Source organism: Phacochoerus africanus, chromosome 15 (genome assembly GCF_016906955.1).
Source record: "Phacochoerus africanus isolate WHEZ1 chromosome 15, ROS_Pafr_v1, whole genome shotgun sequence".
Taxonomy (NCBI): Eukaryota; Metazoa; Chordata; class Mammalia; order Artiodactyla; family Suidae; genus Phacochoerus; species Phacochoerus africanus.
Window position 1 is genome coordinate 128,776,810 of NC_062558.1, and position 22,157 is coordinate 128,798,966.

At 42.3% G+C, this 22,157-nt stretch overlaps 1 long non-coding RNA gene across 2 annotated transcripts; it reads left to right on the forward strand.

Annotated features, from left to right (window-relative positions):
• Nucleotides 1-4,661: 4,661 nt before the first annotated feature.
• Nucleotides 4,662-21,686, forward strand: LOC125115993 (uncharacterized). 2 transcript variants are annotated; one of them, XR_007132224.1, is made up of 4 exons: nt 4,662-5,305; nt 11,042-11,228; nt 16,937-17,084; nt 21,472-21,686. It is a non-coding gene; the product is annotated as an uncharacterized LOC125115993 (long non-coding RNA). The 2 variants fall into 2 exon arrangements; XR_007132225.1 differs by lacking the exon at nt 16,937-17,084 and having other exon boundaries at nt 4,671-5,305.
• The last annotated feature ends 471 nt before the right edge of the window (nt 21,687-22,157 follow it).

Below are 22,157 nucleotides of genomic sequence, written 5' to 3' on the forward strand. Positions count from 1 at the left end.
TGATAGGATTAGAGAAAGAACGACACAGCTAGTCATGACCAGAACCTGGCCTGGAAACAAACGCTGGAGAGAGACCCTGGCCCAGCTGGAGGAATAGGTTCCAATTGAAGAGAGTAAGGATTAAGCCCGAATGATGAGACCATCCCAGGTACATAGAACTTTGAGTCTTCATTTGGGTTGAGTCCTATAGTCCTATAGGCCAGCAGTTCTCCAAGTCCTTGGCTTTACGATCCCTGAAGAGTCTTAACAATTATTGAGAACCCCAAAGAGCTTTTGTTTATATGGGTTATATTTATTGATATTTAGCATATAGAAGTTAAAACCAAGGTATTCTTAAAATATTGGTATTTTATATTAAATGACAATGATAAACCCATTACGTACAACATGAACAACACTTTAATGAAGAATAACTGTATTTCCCAAAAACCAAAAAAATTTAGTGGGAAAAGTAATATGTATATTCAAATTTCTTTTGCATCAGACTTAATAAAAGGCAGCTGGATTCTCATATCTGCTTCTGCAAATAATCTGCTTTGATATGTTGTTATGGTTGAAGCATATGAATTGTCTGCTCTAACTCAGATATGTAGTTGGTAAAAGGAGCAGTAGCTTATAGCCTTTTTTAGATAATTATGGATAATCCTTGATACTATGGTAAAGCTTGAAGATTTGTAGTTTCCTTCCTCTCTTGATTGTTAAGGTATTATTTATATACATTATTATATTCATTTAGCATATTTTTGAGATTCATCCATGTTGCATATATTATTTCTGTGTTCTTTTTATTAAGTAGTATTCCATTGTATAGATATACCACAATTAGTTTATATTTTCACCAATCACTGAATATTTGAGTCACTTCCAGTTTAGGGCTATAAACAATAATGCTACTATGAGCTTTGACATAGGCACTTTTTTTTTTTGACTGTTCCCAGGCCAAGGATCAAACACTTGCCACTGTGGTCACCCAAGCCACTGCAGTGACAATGCCAGATCCTTAACTCACTGCACCACAGGGGAACTCCAACATATGCATTTTTATGTAGATGTTTACTTTCATTCACTTAGGTAAATAATTGCAGGTGGAATTAATGGATCATATTATCAATATATGTTTAATTTTATTAAATGCCGACATACCATTTCCTAAAGTGGCTGTACCATTTAACACTCCAACCTACAACCCATGAGCTCTCCAAATGCTCCACATCCTTGCTAATACCTGGTATTATCAATCTTTATTATGTTATCTATTCAAGTAGCTTTGTAGTGATTTCTCATTTGCATTGTGGGGCTTTTTTTTTTTTGGCCTTTTTATAGCCATCAATCTTTATTATGTTATCTATTCTGGTATGTTTGTAGTGATTTTTCATTTGCATTTGTGGGTTTTTTTGGGTTGTTGTTGTTGGTTTTTTTTTTTTTTTTTTGGTCTTTTTAAGGCTGCACCCACAGCATATGGAGGTTTCCAGGCTAGGGGTCGAATTAGAACTGCAGCTGCTGGCCTACACTACAGCCACAGCAACTCGAGATCCAAGCCATATCTGCGACCTACACCACAGCTCACGGCAACACTGGATCCTTAACCCACTGAGTGAGACCAGGGATCGAACCTGCATCCTCACGGGTACTAGTCGGGTCTGTTAACCACTGAGCCATGACGGGAACTCCTCATCTGCATTACGGTTTTAATTTGCATTTCTTTTATGACTATTGATGTTGAACATATTTACATATACTTACTGACTATCTTCTTTTGTGAAGTTTCTATTCCATTCTTTTGCCCATGTTTTAGTTGGGTTATGTGTTTTATTATAGAGTTGTAAGAGTTTTTTGGATTTTTTGGTTTTTTATTCTGGATACCAAGCATTTGCTGGATAGCTTGTGAATATTTTTTCCCAGTCTGTGACTTTCCTTTTTGTTTTCTTGGAATTATATCTTTCAAAAAAGAGAAATTGTTAATCTGGATGTAACCCATTTCATCAATTTTTTTCTTTTATAGTATTTTTTTTTATTTTGGTGTCCAGTTTAAGAAATGTTAGCCTGTGCCAATACCACAAAGATTTTGTCCTATATTTTTCCTAGAAGTTTAATCATTGAGCCCTTACTTTTAGATCCGTGATTTGTTTTGAGTTAATATTTATGTGTGGTATGAAATAATGGTTGAAATCAGGTAATAGGAGTCCTGCAGTTTGGGTCTTCTTTTTCTAAATTGTTTTAGCTATTTTAGGTCCTTGGGTTTTCCATGTAAACTTTAAAATAAAGTTATTAATTTCTTCAGAAAAGCTTAGTAAAGTTATGGTTAGGATTGCATCAAATCGGTAAATCGCTGTCTTAACAGTATTGAATCTCCCAATGCAGAGGTCAGCAAACTAGGGTCTGTGACCCAAGTCTAGCCTGTTCGTGTATGCCCTGAAGGTAAGAATGAGTCTTACATTTCGGAAAGGTTGTAAAACAAAACCAAACAAAGAAGAATATTCCACAGAGGACTGTGCAGCCTGCAAAGCCACCAATATTTATTTATTTATTATGTATGTATTTATTTATTCCTCTTTTAAAGGTTTTGTAGTTTTCCATGCACAGGTCTCACACAGTCTTTCATGAAATGTACACCTAAGCCTTTATTCTTGTGGACCACTGCACTTCAGAATCATTGCTCGAAGTAGTTGGAGGGGCAGAGAGCACTAGGAGTTAACGTTCCTTTTTTTTTAAGGGGTCAGATTACATGGTGAAAATGTAAAATTATTGTCATGACACTGGGGAAGGACCCAGAGAGGCTAGAAGCAGAGAAAACCAGAGGAATCTACAATATTTAAAAAGGAGAGGTTCTAGAGACATGGGGTAGAGTAGTAAGAGAAAAAAGGGGAGTAAATTCAAACAGCATTTCAAAGGGAGGAAAAGCAGGATTGGTAATGGATTGGATAAAGAGGATGAAAGAGAGGGAAGAGTCAAAGACAACTTCAAGGTTTCAAGCCTGTGATGTTAAATGGCTCGTCCATGGTGATTTTTATTTGGTTTACTTTTATCATCTGGATGCACAAATGGGATTTCCCCACATCTAGCTATTGTAGCTCCCGACATTCAGACTTACCATTGAAATTACCTGCTATCTCTTCACACCCTGTTAGTGAACAGGTAGTATTTTGATGGATGTTACATGATCAGAGAAATCCCGGGTCTTGGTGGCATATGCAGCATCGCTCTCTCTAAATCCTTGTTTTAATTAATTATCCCTTCATATTCGAAATCTTTTTAGCTGGGTGGTAACCCTAAGAGAATGTTATTTTTGCCACCTTGTTTGTTTGGAAATCATTAGCCTTTTAAGACATTTATATTATTTATGACACCTAAATTTGTTTTTTTTTTCTCTTTCCATCTTTTGCCTTTCTTTTGAAGTCACACTATTAAACCTCCTTAAAAATATTTATGTGTGTTTAGTTAACAAAAGCTCCTGTAAGTTGAATCCATGCTGGGAAAAGGTTCAGGTAAGCTCTCTATATAAGCTTACAGACAATTGTGTAAATCTTCAGCCATTAAAGAGAAAGGAGAAAAAAGCCACCCTCATTACACTGCTGTCATTTACTCTTCATCTCCTGTCCTCTTTAGCAGCATTAAGATGGGATGTAAATTTGCCAGTTAATGCTGTTAGAAAATGGATGGTTCAAGAAGGGCAGGAATTAGAGATCAGTATTAGGTGCAGATAAGCTCCTTTCCCTCCGCAGTGGCGGCTGTTTAACATTCATGGGAAAATCATCATCAAACAGCGTTATCACAGCTCTGTTGATGGCTGAGGAACTTCATCACTATGATAATTTTTTTTATAGCTGTGAGCCAAAAAGCTCCCTTTTATTTCTGCTGTCTAGAGCTGTGATAGAAGCTCGTTGGTATGGGGAGGATACAGCCAACCCTGGGCATCTCGACTGGGCTTGATTTCTTCCTGCCCCCCTCTGCTCTCTCCTTGTGCATGTTGCACTAAACAGTCCTACTGATAATATATATATATATATATATATATATATATGTATATATACACACACATATATGTATATGGAAGTCCTCCAACAATCCTTCAAAGCATAACAGATATTTTTATGATCAGTAATTCAAAGTTTGACAAGTGATGCCATTTTGTAATGAAACTGTCATCCATTTTATTGTGAGCAAAATGCTAACTTGATAAATGGCCCATGGAACGGGAGGAGAGCCATGGGGTGGAAGCAGGCCAGCGGCGGGGGAGGCAAATGCCTGCCACTGAATACCTGGAAAGTAAACTCTTCAAAAGCCTCGGAGTAGCCCACCCCAACCTATTTCTCATCCATTGGCTGAGTCGTCAAAGCTCCTTGACTGTAATTATTCCTCTCTGAGTCCCTGGTAAAGTAAACCAGAGATGGGGGTCTTCTTCAGAAGCCCCTTGGGGGCTCAATTCTATTTTTTATTTATTTATTTATTTTGCATTTTTTAGGGCCGCACCCGGGGCATATGGAGGTTCCCAGGCTAGGGGTCGAATCGGAGCTACAACTGTCAGCCTACAGCACAGCTGCAGCAATGCAGGATCTGAGCTTCATCTGCCACCTACACCACAGTTCATGGCAACACCAGATCCTTAACCCACTGAGCGAGGCCAGGGATCGAACCCCCAACCTCATGGTTCCTAGTCAGATTTGTTTCCACTGTGCCACAGCAGGAACTCTGTATTTTTATCTTTAGAGTGTTTGGGGACAACATGGGTTGTGTTATGTTAAACTTACTGAATCTGCTTTTGAACACACAATCTTTGCAGATGATATTTCCCTACTATATTTAGACATCTTGAAGTATATGAAAGATAAAGTTGCAGTTGTCACTTGTGGCATATATACAGGACAAAGGTGTGAGGTATTCTTCTGAGGTAGATAAGGAAACTAGCATTCAAAGAAAATTTAAATTTATTAAGGTGCTCAAACTTCTGCCTCTTTGCCGCTTTGACCTCATTTTGGGGAGGCTTAACAGCTCAAGTGGCTTCCTCCTTTCAGAAGGCAGCTAGAAAGCAGGGTGTGAAAAGCAATTTTGTAGTCTGGACAGAAAGGTACTCTGACTTAACTGATTGGGATTTGAATTCAGGATTGATTTAACTCCTGCAATAAGTTACTTTCAACCCCAGCTCGTTCCCTTTCTTTCCCCTAGAAGCCGACTTCCAGTCCTGCCATGATGGGCAGAATTATGCTTGGAGTTTGGAGATAAGGACTTTTTGTCTACCCAGCTCGGCTTAGACGACCAAACTCATTTCCCAGAAGACTTGAGTTTGAATCCAGTTAGGATCCCAGAGGTGAGAGGCTAGCGCCTTATCATTTAAGTATAGCTATTTAAACATAAGTTTAAAAGAGATATTGCAGAATGGAGGGGAGACGTTGTTCCTCTAAGGATAATCTTGGGAAAAACTGGCTGGCTGTTCCCTAAAGATCAGATACCCCTCTCCATCCCTAAATAGCTTTGCGACCCCCCCCCCCGCCCCAACTTGTTAAGATCAAGAGCTAAAGGATGCTCCCTTGTACCATGATTTTCTGTTCCATGTTTGTTTAAAATAAAAAGAAGAAGAAGGAGTTCTCGTCGTGGCTCTGCAGTAACAAGCCTGACTAGTATCCATTAGGATGTGGGTTCAATCCCTGGCCACTGCTTAGTGGATTAAGGGTTTGGCATTGCCGTGAGCCTCTGTTTAGGTCAAAGACATGGCTCGGATCTAGCGTTGCTATGGCTGTGGTGTAGCCCGGCAGCTGCAGCTCCAATTGAACCCCTAGCTTGGGAACTTCCATAGGTCGCAGGTGCAGCCCTAAAAAGCAAAAAGAAAAGGAAGGAGAAATATCTGAGGAAGTGTTTAACTTTATTGAGCACACTTCATGAACTGACTATAGGTTTGTCTTAACTCTGCCAGCTTCTCTTTATTGGTGAAAGCTATCACAGCCCTTGCGCTGTAAGGGAGCTACTGGGTATTTCTGATATTTGTTTTCTCACTGGACCCTTGAATTTCACAAGCCACAGATGGGCCCTGCCTTACTGCGGCGGCAGGGGGTAAGAGGCGCCTATTTAGTGATCCCAACATTAACCCCCTCTCTCTACATCCAAAGGCATCCCCAGTCTTTCTTGTCCTAGTTAATGGAAACTCCAGGACACTTAGCATTGTTTTTTACTTGTTTATTGCCTCCCTGGCTCTACTAATACTGTCAGCTCTATGAGGGCAGATACTTGTGTCCTTTTTCTCTGTGTTTCTTTTCGTTTTCTTTTCTCTTTTTTCCTTCTGCTCTACCTCCAGTGCCTAGAACAGAGCCTGACACATGGTAGGTGCTCAAGAAAGATTTGCAGAGAGTTCCCGTCATGGCTCAGTGGTTAACGAATCTGACTAGGAACCGCGAGGTTGCGGGTTCGATCCCTGGCCTTGCTCAGTGGGTTAAGGATCCGGCGTTGCCGTGAGCTGTGGCGTAGATTGCAGACATGGCTCGGATCCTGCTTTGCTGTGGCTGTGGCATAGGCCGGCAGCTACAGCTCCAACTGGACTTCTAGCCTGGGAACCTCCATATGCCATAGCTGTGGCCCTAGAAAAGGCAAAAAGACAAAAAAAAAAAAAAAGAGAGAGAGAGAGATTTGTGGAATGGATGCATTCTTGTCTGCAGCCAAAGCTGAAAGAGCTTCCTGGTATTGTAGGACAAAACTTAAGGGCCTCAGCCTGGCTGGTAGAGAAATCCCAGGTGGAGCGGAGACTTTTGTAGGAAACAGAAGTGACCAAGAAAGCACCTTTGCTTCCTAGGTGCATGAAAGAAATGAAATTGTGTTCAACTCTGAAGTGAGGCCTCAAGAAGCAGACCCAGAGACAGAGATGTTTTCCAGTGTCCTGCACTGGTACAAGTGGGGGGAGAAGGCCAGCGTGGGGTTGGGGGTGGAGGGGGACTTCTTGTTACCAGCAATTTCAGGAAACAATGTTTATTGTCCACAGCCATTCCCAGCCCTTTCTTTCTGTGGAAATCCAGATCAGTGATTCTCCCTATGAGTTAGAAAGGCTGCATAACCGTGAGTCTTAAGGGAATTTATTCAGAGTAGATGCAAAAAGGGCTCCTGGAAAGACCAGCAGAAGGGAGCAGAGGCACTGGAAAGCCCAAAAGGAAGGAAGTCCAATCCCCAGAAGGGGTGGGGGCCATCACTGGGTCAACTCCCAAGGCCTGAGAGCAGCGCTTATGACCTAGAAAAAGGGGGCCAGCCACATTTAGCAACCACTGAAATCACACATTCTCTCATTTAGTTCATTTTGCAGTAACATCTACAAGAGACGGCTTTGAGTTCATAAGAACAAAAGACAACGATGATAATTTCCTTTGGCTCTTTTGCCAAAAGCCATCAGCAATTTTCTAGCTTCCTCCCTCCCTTTAAATCCACGCATCTATCTCATTATCTTGAATTGGCTTTATTTTTTCTTAGAAATGAAATAATCAATTAACCTTTTAGTAACTAGAACCTGTTACAGAGATATCTTGTAGTCACAGTTTGTAGGCTGTGACTCAGTTATTAATTAATGTATTTTTAACCTAATTTTTGGCTTTGGAGCTAAGAAGAGTTCATCTCATAAGAATTTCATTTTGACTTTCTTCGACATATCTGTGTGTGTGTGGTGTGTGTGTGTTCATGCACATGCATTTGGCAGAGCTACAGCATGGGTCGGTTTTGATGCAAACCCAAGTTTGTATAAATCTTTTTCTTTTCAAATGTCCTGTAGATATTAGGACTCCTTCTGGAAAGTGTGTAGACAATCTTAACTGCATCTGAGGTTATGTTAATTAAAAATGAAAATGACGGCGTTCCCACTGTGGCACAGTAGGTTAAGTATCCAACTGCAGCTGCTTGAGTTGCTGCAGAGGGGCTTGATTCCTGGCCCAGCACAATGGATTAAAGGATGCAGCATTGCTGCAGTTGCACTGTAGGTTGCAGCTCAGATTCCCCTGGCCCAAGAACTTCCATATGCCGTGGGTGCAGCCATTAAAAAAAAAAAAAAAGAGAGAGAGAGAGAATGATGAGCTACCTGTTTTCTCTCTGATAATGGCTTGGGAGCTCTCATCAGAATCTATTTATCAGCCCTTTGAATCAGATAAAAATCAAAAGATACTTCTGATACCACAGAAACCACTCCTCTGTCTCAAGGACATGGGGAGACAGGGGTTCTGATGGAAGTAGCTATTGGCTGGGAATGGTTGGTAGCATTTTGGGCCAAAAGTTGCTTTCCCAATGCCATTCCACTTGACCTGTTTCATCACCAGTTTCCTTTGCTATGCATTCTTTAGGAAGAGCATTGGCTTTAAGGATCGCAAGAATTCATGCTTGGGTCTTCATCATAGGGTCTCTAGCCCATCCTCTTTGCCCTGACCTTGTGTAAGCCTCGAATACCTCCACCTCCCACCGATACACAACAATGGTAACTGCTGAATACCGCTGAGGAATCTGCTTTCTTAGTACAAGGGGTGGATTTGCTCTAATCCGTTTATACTCTCTCACCTCCATTGACCCAACACACACCTGTGAGCTAGGTGACCAACTCACAGCTGTCCAGAAGCCATGGCGCAGCGATAAGCCAGTTCACCTATGTAGGGTCCATACTGAATGGTGGCGCTAAGTCAACTAGCCACAGACTCCAGAGGCCGCAGTGACATGTGAAAGCACACAGGTACTGCATCGCAGGGCTGCTGGTTCCCACACCTGTTACCTGGCAGACCCAGTATGTGATGCTTGATCAGAGTTCTGCCCTTCGCCCTGTGCCTCAATTAGTCCTAAACAAACCTGGCCATGAGAAGACATCCAAACCTATCTGTCACCTCTAACAATGCACAGAACAGATTCTCCATTTCCTTTGTTACTCTATGAATATTCTGCAGCTTCTCCAGGTTTTATTAAGAAGACTTTTCCTCGATTTCTCTTTGTTCTTCTCATCTAGTCTCTTAATGGAAGTTGCTAATTAAATTCCCATAGCCATTTTTTTTACAGTGTTTTGAATAGCAAAGTCTGTCAACTGCAGAAAGTGTATATTCTTATCAACACGCCTGTTGCCTGGAGGAGCGAAGGCCTCGCTGACAGATGGCTGGCGAGGAAGGCCCAGCAGGGCACACATCTGCAGCACCTGCCAGCAGGAGCGCAGGCGGGCGAGGACAGGTCGGCAGAGGAGGGCCCGTTTGGGTTCAGTAAATAGAATCCAGGTTGCTAGTGTGTTTCTGTGAACCTCAAGTGGAGCTTGACCAATTTAAGCCAAGTATCCTGAGCATGAACTTATTTTCAAGCATCCTTTGATGCTGCCCCTTTAAAGGGTATCCCTTCAAATTGTAGAGGTATCAGACTCGAAAGGAAATTTCCAAAGCAGCTGAGGGTCTGAGGTGTACACCAACCCAGCCTTTTACTGGACCTGAGTCATCAGATTGAGCTCCGTTATATTTACTTGTTGCTGTCTGGAAGGAGCCTTCGAGACTCCATGAACAACATGGAATCATCATCTCTTATGCTAACTTTACATGAAATTAAAGATGCAAATGTTTTCCCCCAAACCAATCCCACTTGTACCCCCACGTAGGTAGTCAGCAGCACAATAAGAGTTGCGAGTGGTTAATTGAAGGGTAATCCACCAACCCAGAAATCAGTGCCAAATCCGTCCCTGGTCAAATGTTGGTACCTGCTTAAAGAAAAAATCCATTTATTCTCTCAGCATAGACTTTGCCCAGGCATAGTGTTTGTCAAGTATAGGCATAGTGTCTAGCCCATCCTCTTTGCCCTGACCTTGTGTACGCCTCGAATACCTCTACCTCCCACCGATACACAACAGTGTATCTGAGCACATGGGTCTACCACCTTCCGCCCCAAACTCCACAAGTCATCAGAAGAAGGGGCTATGTGTGTATGTGTGTGTGTTTGTAACAGTGCTGGAAATAAGAGAGACTGACCAGAGATCTTGAGGAATTTCTGAAAGGTGAAAAGAAGGGATCAAATCTATGCAGAACTACTAGTGTCTAGTAGAAACTACCACTCAAAAAGGGGAAAAATTGCCCCCAAGATAGGATCAATTTGGGGGAAGCTCCAAGTGCAGAGGCAAAGGATAAGGGAGGAAGGGTTCCTGCAAAAATTGCCAGTGTTTAAAAATGTAACTCAACAATTGGATCTATTTAAAAGAAATGCTTACATGTGTGCACTGGTACACATAAATGAGGATGGGCCTTCCTGCCCGGCTCACAACACAGAAAGCAAGCTGATAGTCCATCCGTGGGTGAGCTGGTTACTGTGACATTATGTAGATCACTATGTACGGACATGAACAGAGCTCCAACCCATGGCACGAAAGGAAAAAAAGCAAGTCATAGAAAAGCAGAGTACAATAAAGATGACATGATAGGTGATAAATAGATGATAGATTGGATGGATGGATGGATGGACAGATGTACACATGTTTGTGAATATCAAGGTAAAGGTCTGGCAGGAGACTTGCCAAATGGGGATCAGAATCTACCTTGAGGACAGAGAATGGGGGTACACTTAGAGCGAGGGCACATTTGGGTTCACTTTACTATCATGCTTCTGTACTGCCTGAAACCCTTATGATGCCATATTAGTGTGTCATATATATGATTATAGACACATAAAGCCAAAAGAAAAAAAAAAGACAAAGGCAAACGTGCTTCCCTCCTTGAGAAGCTCATGTGGCAGATAAATACAGATAGGAAAAATATGATTGGCATTTCAGGTGCTCTGGTGGAGTCATTTCAAGTTGGCTCAGCACCCTCAAAAAAGCACATAACCCAATCTAGATCATGGAGGGCTTCCCCAGGGCGGTGATGACTAAGCTGAACTCTTGAGGGAGGGTAGCCTTGGGCAGATGGCTGGAAAGCAAGGGACCCGATGGGCTGCGAAGGTCCTTGTAAGCCCAGGCGAGGTGCCTCACCTCCCTCCAGGCTCCTGCTTCAGGAGGTGGGTGTCAGAACTCAAAACCCAAAGGTGAGCGCTATGAGGGGAGTAGTTCATCACGCACAGTCTCCCTTCTTCCAATCAGACCGTGGGAGCCAGGAGAACTGGTGAAACTACATGGAGTGGCCAAGGAAAACATCTCTGAAGGTTGGATCAGCAGTTAGAATTCTTCCCTCACAGTCTGGGCTATTTTCCACCCCCTTGGACATCTTCATTCTTTCCCACCTGACCAGCTCCCCCGAATTTCTCTGCAGGTGGCTGAGAGGATGCAGGTAAGAACAGCAGAGCTGCCCAGCAGCCCTACCACTTTCCTATATGTCTATGGTTGCTCTTTCTTGAGTCAAAATGGCAGCCAGGCGTCCCCTGGTGGCTCAGTGGATTAAGGATCTGGCGTTGCTGCAGTGGTGTAGGTTTGATCTCTGATATGGGATCTTCCATAAGCCACAGGTGCAGCTTAAAAAAAAAAAAAAAAAAAACTTGGCAGCTGAAGAGAAGAGATTGCTCTGTGTGCCTGGCATGGCCCTATGTAGCCTGAGGACAGTGCAGGCCAGGGGCCCTCGAGGGAAAGTGTGGGGCAGGCACCCTGGCACTGCATTTGTGTCTCAGGGCTCTCATAACGAATTGCTACAAAGCGTTCTCACCGTGGCACAGTGGGTTAAGAATCTAACTGCAGCGGCTGTGGTCACTGCTAAGGTGCGAGTTCAATCCCTGGCCTGGTGCAGTGTCGGGCGTTGCCGCAGCTGCAGCATACGTTGCAGCTACAGCTCAGATTCAGCCTCTGGCCCAGGGACCTCCATATGTTTGGGGCAACCATATAAAACAAAATAAAACAAATTACTACCAACAGATGGTTTAAAATGACAAGTTACTCTCGGATAGCCCTGGAAGTCAGCAGTCCTGTGTTAAGATGTCTGCTGGGTACTTGGTACTTTTTTGCTTGAGTCTCAGTTGTCCCAATTCTAGAGCAGAATTTTGTCCTATGTCCTCCAGTTTCTGAGGGCTCCAGATGTTCCTCGACTTGTGGCTGCATCTCTCCGGTCTCTGCCTCTGCCTCTGCCTCTGCCTCGCCGTCTCCTTGGGGTTTGTGTTTTCTCCTTTCCTGTCTCTTACGAGGACATCTGTCATTGGACTTAGGGCCCACATAGATAATCCAAAATGCTCTCAAGAGTTAGACCCTGAATACATCCGCCAAGAACTTTTTCTCCAAGTCAAGTCACGGTCCTAGGTTCCAGGGGTTAGAATATGGATAGTATTGGGGGAAGGGGTCAGAATCCAACCTCCTGCAGATGCTTTATCAGATCCCCTGCTTTCCCCAAGGCCTTTGTTCCCCATTGCCTGCACCATGTTGGAGGACGGTCTTAGATGTCACACATGGCTTGTCACCCAGAGAGGGTGTGACTTGGGGTAGAAAGAGAACAGTGGAGATAATAAATTAGAGATAAGATTCAGTATCCTCATCTTTAGATGGAAAAACTGGCAAGAAAAATCCGGTTGTTTGTCCAAGGCCACAGTTGAAGTCAGAGCTGGGGCTCAAATGCAGGAACTCTATCCAAGAGGCCACGCTTGGAGGGATAAGACTCTGGGTGTTTATGTGGGACCTCGGTTAAAGGTTGCATGCATATGAAGCAGATGGTAGTTACTTTGAGGAGGGAAGAGGGGAAGTAGGTATCATTCATCATGCACCTCCTCATCCGGTAGCAGCGCTCTGGAAATTCCGCTCCTGGCCGGCAGAGCATAACCAGACTTCCTCGCTCCCTCCGACCCTTCCATCCTTCCTTCCTTCTTTCCTCGGATAGCTGAGGACTGTCTCTCTGAGGACTCAGCTGGTCCCAGTAAAGGAATCTCTCTCCCGATTTCAGAAAATTTTGGCTGTGTTAAACTGTGCTTTGCTCCAATGAAAGACAAAAAAAAAAAAAAAAAAAAAACAACTCCCCCCAGTGCTATGAAAACAAAGCATTTTAATTCAGTTAGTTCACCTGAAGAAGGGTTATCGAGGCCTTTAGCTCAGTCTGGTAAACCAAGGAGCAGGAGAGCACACTTCAAAGCCTGGGCAGTACTTTTCTTAGGACCTGAATCAGGAAAGGATGGGGCGGAGTAGGGGTGGGAATGGGGGTTAGGCATCCTTTGGACTCACTTACAAGCTTTGGCTTGATAGGCGCACTGGGTGCTATGAATATCTGTTGTGTAATACATACCCCAAGCAGTTGTAAAGTCAAGCGGACAATGGTCAAACTTGGGAAGTTCCCAACTCATGAATATTGCAGATAGCCCATTTTCTTCACCTTCAGTTGAATCTGATACTTTTGAATAGGCTGTGAGGTGTTTGGGACTTTATCTGAGCCAGTGCCGCTAAGCTGAAAGGAGCCTTGAATGGATGAGGGAGTCATTCAAAAAATGCTTTTATTTGGTTTCAGAAACCCTTTCTTTGTTTTGATGTGCTCAGAACATCATCTATTTGAAGTCTGGCTCCACTAGAGTTTTTATCTCCAAAGCAAGAAAAAATATGGTAATTTTAAATAAATAAGCCACCACAACAAAATCTATTTAAAAACAAAAAATGTTTCCAAGAGATTTGTGCCTTGTGATCGTGGGTAATGCCTATATAAAAGTCCAAACGAATGAATCTAAGCCAGAGTCCATCTTCCTCTTTGTTCTTTATGAAAATATTCACGTCTCTCCAACGAAATTAACATATATTATCACAAATGTGTCATTCTCAAATTTCCTGAGTTCAGCTTATCACTCGCCACTCTTTTTTCTGCTCAGGACTGTCCTTCTGAAAACAAAACAACATTATTCACACCAATAAGTGTAACCGGCACAATGGGAGAAAGCGCTGGAAGCAACTTCTTTGTACTTATCTGGGGTGACCTCTCGCTCCTGGCTTTTCCTTTCTTCGCCTCTCTGGAGTCACCTCTGAGAAGGAACTGTGGAACTCTGTGTTCCGTTAGTGTCCCCACACTCATGTGTCCTTTGAGGTCCTTTGTGCGCTAGGAGAATTCAGCCTCGGGCCACAATCTAACTCCCAGCTTTATTCCGCAGTTGAAAACAGTATATCTGGTTTAAAGAGGAATTCTCCATTCCTTTTGAAATCTCAATTCATATGTGGTTTAAATGGCTAGGGGAAAAGCCTCAGTCGATAGTCTTCTGATACTTACATTAAAAATAAACTCTACTTAAAACTCCTTTTGTCGCCATAGCCCCTGTCGAGAATTCAGCCAAACGTAGAGTCATTTGTAAGATGGGAGATAATTGTATTCTCGTGCATTCCCACACCTGGGAGTGAATGTGTGTAATAAACACCCTGAAATAGACCAGTGAGAAATAGACTTGGGGTGTCTAGAAAGATGGGGGAAAATATCTTGGAATTCTAACTCCGGCCAGGAAAACAGAGTCTCCTACAGAGCCATCTATGTTGAAATTTAGGACTCAAGGGAGTTTGCTGGTGGTGCACTGAGTTAAGGACCTGGTGTTGTCACTGCTGGGGCATGGGTTCCATCCCTGGCCCGGGAATCTCTCCGTGCCACAGGCACAGCCAAAACAAACAAACAAACAAAAAAACCTCACACACACACAAAAATGAGACTCAGAACCAACAACAGAGAAAGGTGTTTTTCGGAATATTCTAAAGCCAGTGTGTGTATTATTTTTAAGAGGCACCATTTAAAGCACCTCACAGCTAAAAATATCTTCAGATTTCAGAGGAAACGGAGCCCTCTACCCAGACATCAGAAACGACACAGGAACACGTTACCGTTTTCTGATTTATTAAGATACATCTCTTTGTGTTCCTTGAGTGGCAAATGTCATTGTCATCGATTGCTAAATGCTTATGGGTTATTATGAATGACATGAAATAGCTTGAGCTTTGCCATTTTTGCAACATAAAAATGTAAGTTTAAAGCAAATGCGTTATCTTTGCCAACTGTTTTTATGTCCTACAAACTTTCCACTACGTTTATTTTTTAAATCTACAGCCTGTACAAGTCAAAAATACATTTTTAACCATGACTACCTATCATAGACACAACTTGTGCCAAAAACTCCATTTCAACAATGACTACCAGAAACCTGAGCTTTGTCAGAATGACTGAAACAGACATGGACTTTGATGTGCTCTAGATTTTTACTTTGGTTTTGGTTTGAACGAACCCTGTCTCGTTCTCTGGTATTTTAGCAATATGTGTAGATCAGTTGCCACTAACCTTCCATGTTCATTTCTTTCTGAGAGTTTACCATTTGGGCTAGTGTATTCCTGTTCCATTCCAATCTTTGCCAGGCGTTGGCTTATAATTCATCTATGATGAGCAGAAGTATGCAAACTCCCCAAGGAGAGGGCAGGTCAATTGTCTCTTAATTCTGCTCAGTCACCATGGATCAACATTTATTACTCTTGCTCAAAACTACAAAGTTGGTTCATGCCAGGATGCTTGCTAAGCCTGTGGTGACTCAAGAACTGTAAACCCTACCGGGCATTGACAGGCAGCATGTCTGTAAAATTACTCGGAGAACATTAAATCTTCATGGCTTGGAGATTAAGACTCTCCCCCTTAGTGGAGACATTTTCTAGTACAGCATGTTAAAATTGACTCGCTTTTGTTAAGGCATCCATGTTGCTACATTTTCCACCTAAGCTATTAAGAGGACAAACAGACATGGGGATATCTTTGTGGTGTCCTAACAAAGTAGAGACTTGAGACTGTACCCATATCCAGGGCGAACACGGAGCCTTTTCTGAAAAAGACTTTGGGTATACGCCTTTTTCTGAAATAATGCTTTGGGAAAAACAAGACGAAGGGGAGGAGGGAAAAAAAAGCAAAGCTCTCTGCTCCGATTAAGCTCACAAAGAGACTACAGTACTCCACGTTATCTTAAGAAAAACAAAAGCCCCAAAGCACAGCCCGCAGCCTTTCCAGTCAAGTAGACAGACATTAAAGTACATTAGCACTATCATTTGTATGTCTATAAATATCAATAAAGTATGTGATTTGGCTTCACTGTCACACAAAGAAGGAGCACTATCCTTTTCAGGAAATTTCACAGAGACACCAACAAAAGTTGGGTAATTTAATCTTCGGAAAGCTCAGTAATGCTAAGTTCAAAATTGCAGGTTTTAAACTAATGTGCCTGATAAGTGATGATGGCAGAACTAAAGCGACCCATTATGAGGTAACCCAATCGTCCCAAACCCCGTTATCTGTAACAGAGAAGAGTCTCCCTAAAACAGAACTAATGCGTTCGCATCTACGTTCATATCTGAAGCCAGAAAGAGGCATTCTTCACGGGTTTTATCTGTTTCCAAATGTCTGCCTCCACCAGCAGTGACTTCACACTCCCGACGCAGCTATGCAAATGATTTCCAATATCTCTATCCAAGAGGTGCTATTTCTTACGGATCCACAAGATACTGTCCCGCAGACTAGAAGGTCTCAGCTGCCTGACTGTTCTGTTTCACGGGGCTTAGAGACTCTGAGCCAAACACAGCCTGTGCAGCTGCTTTTTTTTTTTTTTTAAATGATTTTTATTTTTCCATTATAGTTGGTTTACAGTGTTCTGTCAGTTTTCTTCTGTACAGCAAAGTGACCCAGTCACACATATATATGTAGACACATTCTTTTTCTCACGTTATCCTCCATCATACTCCATCACAAGTGACTCTAGTTCCCAGTGCTATACAGCAGGATGAGCCTGTGCTTCTGCTGCTTCTAGATCATGAAGGACCCGTGTGTGTGTGTGTGTGTGTGTGTGTGTGTGTGTGGTGTCTCGGGATGGGGGCCATTGTCAGTTAGGGTTTTCTCCTCTTAAGTGTCACGCAGCTTCCAACTTTTTTTCCTCCAGTCCAAATTGTCTCTTGCAAGGTATCATGATGCTAATAAGAGGATTTGTAGAGCCTCCCTCTTTCAAATGTATTCACACAGGGCCACTTATCATGGCAAGTAGCTGGAAATCTCTATCTTTTTTTCCTCCTTCTGAGTTGCAGACCTTATTTCCAGAACTGAAATCAACATGGTCCACAAACCACTCAGTATTCAGGAACTCGCTAAGAGATAACAAGAAAAAGTAAAACTCGTTCGAGAGGACGTGGTTTTTCCTGCCTCCCTCCTGTGGCAACATGAATAGCAACTCTGGTAAATATATTTTGATATTCACAGTTTTACATGGTCTGAACTGAACTTGAATCAATCCCTTTTTAAATAGTAGGTTTGAATCCTTAATTAAGATCCTCTTACTGGGATCCAGGAAGTAGGATAGAGGAGGATAACTTAGAACAGGGCTACCACTGCTTTCCTTGGCAATCTGGACTGGTTGTTGTCCAGAAATACCACATTTCCATGAATGAGTGTATTGACGTGCATGAATTTGCATGTTGGATCTTACAAGTGCAAGAGAATTAAGTTAATAAGTATGATCTTTGGCAAATACAGTCAAGGCGAGTGTTTAATGGCCCTGCAGAGGGAGTGACAGTAGCCTGCTGAGAAGAACATTAGTTTTCTTTCACCGACCTCCCAACCTGAGACAGTTCCCAAGAGACATCTTAGGAGAGAAGAGAAGGATCAAAACGAGTTGTTTCTCTTGAAAACAGGAGCTATAATAATTTTTATGAGCCACTTATGGTGCTACAATTTATTGAATTTAGAAGTTGAGTCTATGAAGCAAGAATGCTCCAAGATTCAGCCAGTTTTTCCTTTCTGTAATGACCACTCAAAGAAGGCACTTTGTTTTCTATTACAAATTTGGCTAGCTTCAGAGTTTAAAAAAAAAAAAGTAAACAGTAAGCTCCCACTTATTCAGAATGGTTGAAGAATATTTAACTATTTCATATTAAGGGTTATCATGAATATCAAATATAGATTACCAATTTGTAAAAGGAACTAAGCAATGTCAAATTCTAAAACGATCCAGGATTAAATTTACCTGAATTCAGAAATTTGCAGTACTGCCAACTCAATGCTGAGTCAATTAGTTAACATCCCATAATTCGATAGCTGTAGAAAATGTATAAGATTGCACTGACCACATGTTGAATGTATTAGGATATACCTGAGGGAGCTGGCCTTTTAAACAAGTCTAAAATTTTAGCTTATTATCGTGGTTTTTTTCCCAATAAAAATGGAGCATAGAATGTGAAAAAAGTCCAGTTAAAGTACTGGAAACAGTGCTGCGAATGAGCACAGGGAGACACCAGCTAAGTGTCAGAGGTTATATCTAGAGCCGAGGGTCTTAAACAGACATGGACACCAGGTAAGAGAGACCTTGTTGAAAGAGTATGGGCTCCATCCCCAGGGATTCCCATGTAGTAGCTTTGGGTGGGGTCTGAGAATTTGCATTCTAACAAATTTGCAGGCGATAGTCTTGCTGCTGGTCTGGGGACCGCATTTCGAGAACCATTGCTCCAAAGTCAAGTAAAGCTTTATTTGCTTGTTTGTTTCTCAGTTAACTTGATCAAGTGAATGTAAACTCAATTCTGTCCATAAATATCCTTTTTGTGCCCTTGGAAACACTGGTGGCTCTGACTGATCAGACTAACAGATTTTTATTTTATTTTGAACCACCTTGATATGGAGTCATAACGATTTCACCCTATGGCAAGGAGGCTTTGAGCTGACATACGTATCTACAAAGTATTTAAGCCAGATAGACTTGGTTTATATATAGCTGCGTCTTTTCCACTATATGACTCTGGCCAAGTCCTTTACTAGCTCTAAACCTCAGTTCTCAGATCTATAAAAAGAGGCTAATAATACAAACCCCTGTGGACTGGTATGAGAATTATAACTATAACCCCCCCCTATATAATGCACTTTGCATAGTTGGGACATACTATCAACTCATTTCAAAATATTCAACTCAGTACAATTCTAATAACTTTAGAGAACTAAAGATAACTTTGAGGACTAGAGATAACTCAGAGAAAGCCAAGAGTTTGCTCTTAAGATACAACTCCTCAATATGAAATATTACAGCATTCCATAAAGTATTCAATTAATTAGAATATGAAGGTTGACTTAATTTTCTAACCAGCAGACGTTTTTCAGAACTCCTTTCTTCCACCCTGGTTGAAATTCCTTCTAACTCCTCTCTGCCTTATGAAGCACTGTATATTTCACATCGTCTTGCCAGGTTGAGTTAAGGTCGTACAACACCAGAATCATCAGGCACATCAAATTGGTGTTGTAGTCAGAGAAGATAACAGAAATCATACTGAGTGAGCTGTGATTCTAGAATACAACCTGGATTTTTAAAAAATATATAATTCCTGACTGGGTCACTTGGCTGTGGCAGCAGAAATTGGCAACACTATAAATCAACTATACTTTAATAAAAAAAAATTAAATATGTATTTAATTCCTAGTATAAATTAGCCTTCTTGTGAATGCCTTCCTCAGCACATGTACACACACACACACACACAATCTAGAGCACAGAAAAAATTCTAGTAAGCAAGTGATTTAGTTAGGGCTTAGCAAATTGATAATGTGTAATATTTTGGAGGGCATTGGAGGAGCACAAAAGGTGTAGTTCAGTAAGATATGTGGGTTGTTCAGGCAATGGATGGCTATGCTGCTCGTGTAGAAAGTGATGTTTTGAGGTACCTCTTCCTCCAAATCCAGGGACTCAGTGTGCTTCAAAGACTGACACTGTTTAATGCAGTTCTCCATATTGGAGTTCAGACTCCATTGATTGCTTCAGAGTTGGAATTATTTGGTCTGCACTAGGTATGATCCAAACATCAAAGCAAAAGGCCCTAGATCCCCATCTGCACTGTGGAGGCTGCCTTAAAAAAAGGAGGGGATGTTTTCTGCCTGCTGCTCCCTATGTTGTTAAATGGTGTGGAAATGACCAGAGACTCCTCTGGGTGTCTGGCCCTTCCTCTCTTCCCACCAGTTCTTTGGGTAAGCAAAGCAGAGAGATTACTTCCTTCCCACAGAATCTGATGGAATGGACTTATGCCCGTGATTTCAGATATAAACATACTCATGGGAGAGCTTTTAGAGCGAGTCATTTAGGAAATAAATGTCCCTTCAATATTTTTTGACAACAGATTTCTGAAGGGCTCACATCTCTACCAAGCCCAGTCTAGGCAAACCTCACCTCATTAGCTGTTCAGATAACAACTGTATGAACTGTTTGAATTCCTTGATTCACTGGATGTCAGTAGGAGAAACTTACCCCACTCCTAGATAGGAACCATCTTCATAAAATGCTTTTTATACTGAGAATAATGAAAAAATTATTTAAGGGCCCTAAGATTAAAGTGCCTCAAGGTCTCAATTCTGATGATAAACTTCGATTGTTACTTAGTGGTATAACACATTGAATGGACTATGAAAGTTCTTTTTTTTTTTTTTATTTATATGTGTGAGTGCATGTGTTTTAAAACAAAATCCTTGATAGGGCCTTGTTTTTCTATGATGTTTTCATCTCATTTTTCCAAGTATAATACGAACATTTCATCTCATTTCTCCAAGGAGAAATAGAAATGAATCTGACTAGTAACCATGAGGTTGCAGGTTCGATCCCTGGCCTCGCTCAGTGGGTTAAGGATCCGGCATTGCTGTGAGCTGTGGTGTAGGTCGAAGATGTGGCTTGGATCTGGTGTTGCTGTGGCTGTGGCTGTGGTGTAGGCCAGCAGCTACAGCTCTGATTAGACCCCTAGCCTGGGAACCTCCATACGCTGTGGGTGCGGCCCTAAAAGAAAAAAAAAAAAAGAAGAAGAAAGAACAAAATACACATTCATTCACTATACAAACCGGTAGTGTGTAGCTTATCAAAGAAGCATAAGAAAGAATTACTCTCAAAGTCCACCTGGGCAGATAACAATCACGGATGCTCACCCCAAAAGGAGAAAACTACTATGAAACCGAATAGTGCAAGTTCAGTGTAAGACACAGAGCTCACGGTATTCAGAGAAGGGGGTCCTGGAAGATTGGAGTCCTCAGGAAGGTTTTCCAGAAGGGCATTCAATTTGAGCCCATGTGAATGGCGGCACAGGTACTACTGACACCTGCCGAGAAGCCAGGACCTGGGGGCAGAGAAGTGGCAGGGCAGGTGGACACAGCACAATGCACTATGATCAGGACCAAAGGGGCATTGGGATATTTATACACAGCCAAAGACCACAGGAGAGTAAGGGTATTAAAAATACACCTTGTTCTGGTTCATTATCGTTCCCTTGTAATAGCAAAAATCGGAAAGGAATGAAGGGATGGAAATAATGACAAAATCAGAAGCAACCTGACGTTTGTTATTTATTTCAATAATACAGTTGCTATAAGGTAAAAAATATGGACTGATGACCCAGTGAGCTTTTCCTATCCCATTGGTAGGTTATATGCCTTCTCATCTATTTGGTTAGATGATAGGATCTAGATTCAGTGGTTTGTCACCAAACAGCAAGTGTCTACCCCACACCAAACCTCTGTCTATCGTACCTGTTATTGAGAAGCCGGATATGCAGAGGAAAACCCAGCAGACAAGGCCTCTGTTCTCATAGGCCTCGCTTTTCTCACGCAGACTGGTAAACAGCAAACAATCAGATGGCGATTCTAGAGAGTGCTACGTCCAGCGGAGAAGATTTCAAGCACCACGTGCGAGAGCCAGAGCCTGCAAACTGTGGCCTGCAGGCAAATCCAGGCCATGGCCTGTGTTTATGAGGCCCACGAGCTAAGAGTGGTTTTTACATTCAAACCTCAATCAAGTGAACCATCATCCTTCCACAAAAGAATTCCATTCTTGGAGTTCCCGTCGTGGCGCAGTGGTTAACGAATCCGACTAGGAACCATGAGGTTGCTCAGTGGGTTAACGATCCGGCGTTGCCGTGAGCTGTGGTGTAGGTCGCAGACACGGCTTGGATCTGGCGTTGCTGTGGCTCTGGCGTAGGCCGGTGGCTACAGCTCCGATTCAACCCCTAGCCTGGGAACCTCCATATGCCGCGGGAGCGGCCCAAGAAATAGCAACAACAACAAAAGACAAAAGACAAAAAAAAAAAAAACTTGCAGTGTTTTGCATATTATTTACACCACAATAAAGCTTTAAAAAAAAAAAAGGTGTCAGAAACCAACAGCAGGGGTAGAGGAGGCCAACAATGGTGACTAAACAATGAGGCAAGTCCTCTCCGATGAGTTAACACTGGTGCTGAGCCCGAATGGCTGCTTCTGCCCTCACCAGCTGCGTGACCTCTGCATCGCCCCTTCCTTGAT